Raw genomic sequence first — 9,107 nt, forward strand, 5'->3', positions numbered from 1 at the left:
CCACTGCCCATTTATTTAAGTTTTCAATTCCGGTATCTGAATTCTTCACACGGACCCATAAGAACCAATTTTGTCTGCTAGACTACAGAGCTTATGTACATTCCATTTGCCTTTAGACTTACAGACTCCAGTAACAGTCTCCAAAGTTACACACCTTTCGCTCTCTTCCCCTTCAGTAAAGTAGTTTCAGATGTTTTTGATACAGTTAGATACTCTTGTCAGTCTTGAATTTTTCCCTGGCATTCCCTGACTTCTTAATTTAAAAAAATGCCTACATGAAGATTTACCCTTTACACTATAAAATTCTGTGGTCTTTGAAAATAATGTCATGTATCCACTATTATAGTATGTTTGTGGTTTTTTTGCAAGGTTATTTATTTTGAGAGATGCAGAGACAGTGTGAGTTGGGGAGAGGGAGAAAGAGAGAAGGAGAGGGAGAGAGAGAAACAGAGAGACAGAGAGACAGAGAGAGAGAGAGAGAGAGAGAGAGAGAGAGAGAGAGAATGAATCCCAAGCAGGCTCTGCACTGCCAGGGCAGAGCCCAATGTGGCACAGGTCCCCCTCCACTACTACAGCATCTTCGAGAATATTCACACTGCCCTAAGGGTTTGCTGTGTTTCACCTATTTAACCCTCTATCCCTCCCACCAGAACTCAGAAAACCACATTTATTGTTTGTCTTTTACAGAATGTCATAGTTGGAATCATACAGTTGTAGCTTTTTCAGGCGGGCTTCTCTTGCTTAGCAATATCTATTTAAGGTTCGTCCATATCTCTTCATGGCTTCATAGTTCATCTCCTTTTCTCGGTGAACAGTATTCCATTATGAACAAAACAGTTTGTTTATGCATTGACCTATTGAATGACATCTAGGTGGCTTCCAACTTACATTGATTATGAGTAAAGGCACTGTAAACATTGACGTGCAGGTTCTTCTGTAGACTGGACTTTTAAGTACATTAGGTAAAACTTAGAAGCATGATTCCTGGATTGTATAATAAGAGTCTGTCTAGTTTAAAAAAAAAAAAAAAACCTGCCAAGCTCTTTTCCAAAGGGACAGTACTGTTTTTCATTTCCACCAGCAAGAATCCATCAAGAATCAGATGCTTAACTGACTGAGCCACCCAGGAGTCCCCATGAATCATGCTTTTTTGTATTGCATCTAAAAACTCATCATCAGGGCGCCTGGATGGCTCAGTCAGTGATATGTCTGATTCCTGATTTTGGCTCAGATCATGATCTCACGGTTTGTGAGTTTGAGTCCCACATCCAGCTCTGTGCGGACAGTGCAAATACTGTTTGGGATGCTCTCTCTCTCTGCCACTCCCCCTGCTCTCTCTCTCTCTCAAAAAAAAACAAAAACAAAAACAAAAACAAACAAAAAAAAAAACCTTAAAAAAATAAACCTCACCATCAAATCCAACGTCACCTAGATTTTCTACTATATATTCTTCTAGAAGTTTTGTAGGTTTGCATTTTATATTTAGATCTACACCCCATATTGAGTTAATGTTTGTGAATGGTACAAGGTAGTTCCTGAAAGCCTTTTCTTTTTCTTCATTTGGATATCCAGTTTTTCCAGAACCATGTATTAGAAAGACCATCTTTTCTCCACTGAATTGCCTTTGATCCATAGATCAGTTGACTACATTTGTGTGGGTTGATTTCTGTGCTCTATTCTGTTTGTTGACGTATGTGGCTTTTATTTCACCAATGCCATGCCGTCTTGACTATGGTAGCATTAAATATACATAGCTTGAAGTACTTTTGTAAGTTCTGGAGTGCCAGTTCTCCAAGTATGTTCCTCAGTATCTTATTGGGTGTCTTAGGCCTTTTGCCTTTTCACATAAACTTTAGAATAAGTTCGTCAATATCTATCAAACAGTTTGCCCAGATTTTTATTGATATCACATTGAATCTTCAGAAGAAATCTTGGGAAGAATTGCCATTTTAAAATACTGAGTCTTTCTATCCATGAGTACAGAATGTCTCTCCATTTATTTTTATCTTATTTTATTTCTCTTTCCAGAGTTTTATAGTTTTCTGAAGCATATAGACCTTGTACATACTTTGTTACATTTATAACTAGATAGTTCACTTTTTGTACTATTATAAATGGTATTGTGCTTTTAAATTTTAAAATTCCTATTCTTCATAGAAATTGAGAGATTACATTGGTGAGAGAGAGAGAGAGAGAGAGAGAGAGAGAGAGAGAGAGAGAGAGACAGACATGAGATTTTAAGGAATTGGCTCACAAAACTGTGGGGCTGGCAAATCCAAAATCTGTAGGGCAAGCTGGTAGGCTAGAAATTCAGGTAAGAGTTAATGTTGAAATCTGAGTCCAACATTTGCAGGGCAAAGCAGGCAAGCTGGAAACTCAGGCAGATTTTCTGTGTTGCAATCTCGAGACTAAATTCCTTTTTCTTTAGGAAATCTCAGTGTGTGCTCTTTAGGCCTTCGCCTGATTGCATAAAGTCCACTCACACTATGGAGAGTAATCTGCTTTATTCAAAGTCTACTTTTTTTTTTTTTTTTTTTTTTTGGGACAGAGAGAGACAGAGCATGAACGGGGGAGGGGCAGAGAGAGAGGGAGACACAGAATCGGAAACAGGCTCCAGGCTCTGAGCCATCAGCCCAGAGCCTGACGCGGGGCTCGAACTCACGGACCGCGAGATCGTGACCTGGCTGAAGTCGGACGCTTAACCGACTGCGCCACCCAGGCGCCCCTCAAAGTCTACTATTGATGTAAATGTTAATCATATCTAAAAAAAAAATACTTTCATAGCAGCATCTAGACTAGTGTTTGATCAAACACCTGGGCACTTAAGCCTAGCTAAGGTGACATATAACATTAACCATCATATTAGTGTGCCCTTTGATTCTGTTTTCTGGAAGAGATTGTAGAGAATTGATATAATCTCATTCTTAAATGCTTGATAGAATTCATCAATGAAACCATATGGGCCTGACGCTTTTATTTTAGTAACATTATTGGGTACTGATTTTATTTTATTAGTAGATATAGGCCTTTTTAGATTGTCAGCTTCTCCATGAGTGAGTTTAATAGTTTGTGTCTGTCAAAGAATCGATCCATTTCACCTAAGTTCTCATATTTGTAGGCATACAGTTGTTCATAGGACTCTTATATTATTCTTATTTATGTCCTTGAGATCTATAGTGATGATCTCTCTATCATGTCTGACATTAGTAATTTGTGTTTCTCTTTTTTCTTGGTCAAATCCATTTTTTTCCCTGTACACAATTTCATTGACTTCTGCTCTAATTTTTATTATTTCTTCTTCTTGCTTTAGGCTTGATTTATGTTTTCTCTCTCTTTTTTTAAAGTGGAACTTCAGATAGATTATTGATTTTAGATCTTTATTCTTTTCTAATATATACATTTTGATGCTATAAATTTTCCTCTAAACACTGTTTTTGCTGTATCTCACAAATTTTGCTGTTAAATTTCAATGTTCATTTAGTTTAAAATATTTTTAAACTTCTCTTGAGACTTCTTTGATCCACTTATTATTTAGAAACATGTTGTTTAATCGCCAAATATTTGATGATTATCCAACTATCATTTTATTATTGATTTCTAGTTTAATTTCATTGTGGTCTGAAAATAGAGTTGTATAATTTCAATTCTTTTAAGATTGTTAGGTTTTATGGCCCAGAATGTGGTCTGTCTTGGTGAATGTTCCAAGTGACCTTGATAAGAATATATATTCTGCTCATGTTGGATGAAGTATTCTATAAATGTCAATCCGATCCAGTTGATTGATGGTGCTTTTTATTTCAGCTATATTCCTGCTGATTTTTGCTTCGTAGATTAGTAGTTTACTGATACAGGGTTATTGAATTTATGATTATCATAATAGATTTATTTCTTTAATGTTTATTTAGTCTTGAGGAGAGAGGCAGAAAGACACAGAATCTGAAGCAGGCTCCAGGCTTTTTGAGCTGACAGCACAGAGCCCGACATGGGGCTCAAACTCTGGGACCAGGAGATCATGACCTGAGCTGAAGTCAGCTGTTTAACCGACTGAGCCACCCAGGCGCCCCCATAATAGATTTATTTATTTCTCCTTATAATGCTATTATTTTCTGCCTTATGTAATAATTATGTAAAATAATTCTATTATTTTTTGCATTACGTATTTTGATTCTCTGTTCTCAGACGCATATACGTTAGAGGTTACGGCTTTTTAGAGAATTGAGCCTTTATTATTATCTTTATCCCTGATAATTATTTATCCCTGATAATTTTCTTACCCTGAAGTATGCTTTGTCTGAAATTAATATAGCTAATTCACATTCTTTTTAAACATAGTCTTACTATGGCATATCTTTCTCCACTCCCTTACTTTTAATGTATCTGTACATTTATGTTTTAAGTGGGTTTCTTGTAGACAACATACAATTGGGTGTTGATTTTTAATCTGCTCTGACAGTTTTTGCCTTTTAATTGATGTATTTAGACTATTCACCTTAAAGGTAACTATTGATCTAGTTGCACGATTTTTACTAGGATTGCAAACTGTTTTCATTGCACTGTTCTGTTTCTAGTCTTATCTTCCTTTTTCCTTGCCTTTTCTGTTTTTATTTATTTATTTATTTTTTTAATTTTTTTTTCAACGTTTATTTATTTTTGGGACAGAGAGAGACAGAGCATGAACGGAGGAGGGGCAGAGAGAGAGGGAGACACAGAATCGGAAACAGGCTCCAGGCTCTGAGCCATCAGCCCAGAGCCTGATGCGGGGCTCGAACTCACGGACCGCGAGATCGTGACCTGGCTGAAGTCGGACGCTCAACCGACTGCGCCACCCAGGCGCCCCACCTTTTCTGTTTTTAAATGAGCACCTTATATACTTCTATATCCTTTCCTTTCTTGTCATATTAAATCTATTTCTCTTCCCAGAAAACTTAGTGGTTTCCCTAAAGATGTAAATCTATATTACAACTAACCACTTCCAAATAAAATTGTACTGCTTCTCAGATGGTACCTGATAACATAGCACTCCTCATTCTTCCTTCTCATCCCTTAGAAAAGTGCTGTCATTCCTTTTACTTATCTACATGATGCAATCATGTATACATGGTTATTCTCATCTTGAGCAGTTATCTGTAAGGTTAATTTAGAATAAATAAGATTTGTTTTCATTTATTCATTCTCTGATGCTTTGCCTTCCTTATGTAGGTCCTTACGTCTGAGCTGTATCATTTTCCTCATCCCTGAAGAACTTCTTTTAACATTTCTTTTAAGGCTGGTTTGCTGGTGATGAATTCCCACAGTTATTGTTTGTTTGAGAGTGATTTTTCTCACTTTTGAAGGCTGATTTTACTGAATATAGAATTCTAGGGCAGTATTTTTTTTTTCTTTCAGCACTTAAAATATTTTACTCCACTGTCTTCCTTATATGGTTACTTATGAGAAATCTGCTACATTTTTTTTTTTTCCTTTTCCCTCTAAAGATACGGTGCTTTTAGCTCTGGCTTATTTCAACATTTTTCTCTTCGTGTTTGATTTCCTGAAATTTGAGTGTGATATGCCTTGGTGTAGAATTTTTATATTTATTTTGTTTGGTGTTCTCTCAGCTTTCTGGATCTATGGTTTTGTGTCTGTCATTAATTGTAGAAACTTCTCAGCCTTATTACTTCTGTACTTTGCTTTGTATTCCTTCTGTTCCTTTTGGTATTCCAATTAAGTACATGTTAAACCCTTAAAAATTATCCCACAGTTATTGGATATTATTTTTTTATTTTTATTCCTTTCTTTTTTTGTATTTCAGTGTAGGAATTTACTATTGACTTACCTTTAGACTCACTGATATTTCCCTCTGCTGTGTCTAATCTATCAGACACAAAAGCATTAATCAAGGGCATTTTTTCTTCTGTTGCCATATTTTCATTTCTAGCGTTTCTTTTTGATTCTTTCTTAAAGTTTCCACCTTTCCACCTCCATTACCCATCTGTTCTTGCATGTTGTCTACCTTTATCATTGGAGGATTTAACAGATTAATCATAGTTATTTTGAATTTCTCATCTGATAACATCTAGTCTGATAAAATTTATAGTCTGACAAAATCTGTGTCCTGTTGAATCTGATTCTCTTCACATTCTGTTTTTTCTTGCCTCTTAGCATGACTTGTAATTTTCTTTTTCTTTTTTTTTTTTTTTTTTGTTGTTGAAACTTTTTGGCTATTTTTATTTTTTTTTTTTACTTTTTTTAAAAAATATAAATTATTGTGAAGTTAGCTAACATACAGTGTATACAGTGTGCTCTTGGTTTCGGGAGTAGATTCCCATGATTCCTCACTTAGATACAACACCCAGTGCTCATCCCAACATTGACTTGTAATTTTCATTGAAAGCTGAATATTGATATATCGGGCAATAAAAACTGAGGTAAATAGGCCTTTGGTATGAGGCTTTATATCAATCTGGCTAGAGTTGGACATATTTAGTATGCAGTATAGCTGTGGGTGCCAGGGGCTTCAAATTACTCTATTATCTTTGCCTCCCGCCCATCCTACCCCTATTGTCTTTGGCTTTTTCTAAGAATTCCTTAAAAAGAGTTACACCTTATAATTGTTTGAGTTGCATTCCACTTTTAATATACTGGAGCACTGTTGATGTGATGGTAAGGAGTAGGAGAGGGAAGATGTTCTATAATCATACAGTAAGCTCTCAGTCTTTAGTGTGTCTGTGTCCCTGGGCTGTGACCCTCACAGGTGTTTCTTAGCTTCACCTCCCACATCTTCAGGTGAGTCAGAAAGGCAAAACAGGGCTGAAGTGGAGCACCTGCCCTTCTACCTTCTGCCTCAGTGAGATAAGTCACCAATAGAGTCTTTTTTACTGGTTACGAGTAGGCATTGTTATAGAGGGAGCCCCAAGTGCATTTCATTTTTTTTAATGTTTATTTATTTATGAGACAGAGAGAGACAGAGCATGAATGGGGGAGAGTCAGAGAGAGAGGGAGACACAGAATCCGAAGCAGGCTCCAGGCTCTGAGCTGTCAGCACAGAGCCCGACGCGGGGTTCGAACTCACAGATGGTGAGATCATGACCTGAGCCGAAGTCGGACGCTCAACCGACTGAGCCACCCAGGCGCCCCGCCCCAAGTGCATTTCAAAGTGTTTACTTTTCCCTCCTAAAAGAACCTAAAAGAACAAGGAGGTATTTTTTGTTTTGTTTTTGTTTTTATTATTATTTATTATTATTATTATTATTATTATTATTATTATTATTGGGCTCTTCATCGTGAGAACTTGGTAGTTACCTGAAGTTAAAACCCACAAAAGTATAGCCTACCCAAGAAAGTAGCCCCCAGGGTCTTCTCCCTCTGAAATTAGCGCACATTCAGCCTCATGGTCAAAATTATCATTCAAATATTCCTACCAGTCTATGGATCCAGAGGCTTCAATGCTAGGGTAGAATCCCCTGAACTCCTGCAGCATCCTGGTTGTGATTCCCTGAATTTGAGGGAGGTGATTTGCGTTGCAACCTTAATTCTCTGATGAGTCCAACGAAAGTCATTGATACTCAGTTTGTTCAGCTTTTGTTGCTGTTGTACGGATGGGAGTGAAGACTTCCAAGGTATTTACATGTTGGCTCTGAAACCGGAAGACCTTGGGATAATGAGACGAGGAAGTGAGTCGCAGAGGGATGCAGATTCCTAATTTTGATTGGTAGTCCCAAAAAGGATTTTCAGCTGTGTCTTACTTTTTCCTTCATTGAATGAAGGAAGCTATGAACATATAAGCTATTGATGTTCAACCATAAAGGTAGTATTTAGACTTCTCTTTACCCAATTGGAGGCAGCTAAACGTTGGAGAAGGCAGCTTTTGTAGACTTGCCTCAGATGGGCACAGAGGCAGAGTGAACTGCTCGTGATAATCTGTGTCCTATTATGTGCTCTAGCAGATGGCACAGAGCTGGAAAACAGAATGTTGTCATTTGCTGGCATTTTTTTCTCTTAATGAGCCAAGAGAATTTTATTTACTAATTGTTAGTGTTTGTATCATTTGCTTTATCTTTATATATAGACAGGTACTTTTTTTCTGAATCATTTGAGAGTTAGTTGCAGACATCTTAATACTTCTGTATATACCTTCTGGAAATAAGAATTCTCCTGAATAATTACAAGACAATAACTGAACTCAGAAAATTTAATTTAGATTTAATATGATTAATATTCAACTTATTTCAAATTTCCCCAGTTTTCCCCCAAAGGGCATTCATTGTAATGTTTTGATCCGTTATTCCATCACAGACAATGACTTTCATTTAGTTGGTATATATATTTAGTTTTCTTCAATCTGGAATAATTGTCCGAAATCTTTGTGAGGTTTTTTTTTTTTTTTAATGGTATTAACACTTTTAAAGAATCCAGAATGTTTTTCTTTTCAAAGTGTCCCTGAGTTTGGATTTGCCTGACTGTTTTCTGATTATTCACTTAAGGTTAAGCATCTCAGGTGGGAATACTGAACTGGTTATGTTGTATTCCTTTAAGGAATTATTTCAGGGGACACAGTATGTCAGTTTTTCCCTCCATTGGTGACATTACATTTGATCACCTTCTTTCAGGTGGTATCTACCAGTGTTTTCCATGCTAAAGAAATCTTTTCAAATTGTAATTAATAATCTGTGGTGAGGCATTTTGAGATGTTCTGCATATTCAGTTCCTAACATTTTTTCCCTCAATAGTATAAGCATCTTTGATGTTTCCTGCCTAAATTAATTTTTACTCTTGGGCTAAAGAATGGCAGTGATTTTTCCATCATTTCTTCTGTATTTATTACTTGACATTCTTCTCTAAAATAGAGATTATATCTGCCCTATATATTTTTATTAATTTTTAAATTTTAATTCCAGTACATTTAACATATAGTATTATATTAGTTTTAGATATACAATAGGGTGATTCAACAGTTCTATACATTGCTCAGTGCTCATCATAAGTGTACTCTTAATCCCCTTCACCTATTTCACCCATCCCCCTACCCACTTCTCTGGTAACCACTAGTCAGTTCTCTCTAGTTAAGTCTGTTTCTCAGTTTCTCTCTCTCTCTCTCTCTCTCTCTCTCTCTCTCTCTCTCTCTCTCT

This window comes from Herpailurus yagouaroundi, unplaced genomic scaffold, assembly GCF_014898765.1.
Source record: "Herpailurus yagouaroundi ecotype Mexico unplaced genomic scaffold, PumYag 192, whole genome shotgun sequence".
Lineage (NCBI taxonomy): Eukaryota > Metazoa > Chordata > Mammalia > Carnivora > Felidae > Herpailurus > Herpailurus yagouaroundi.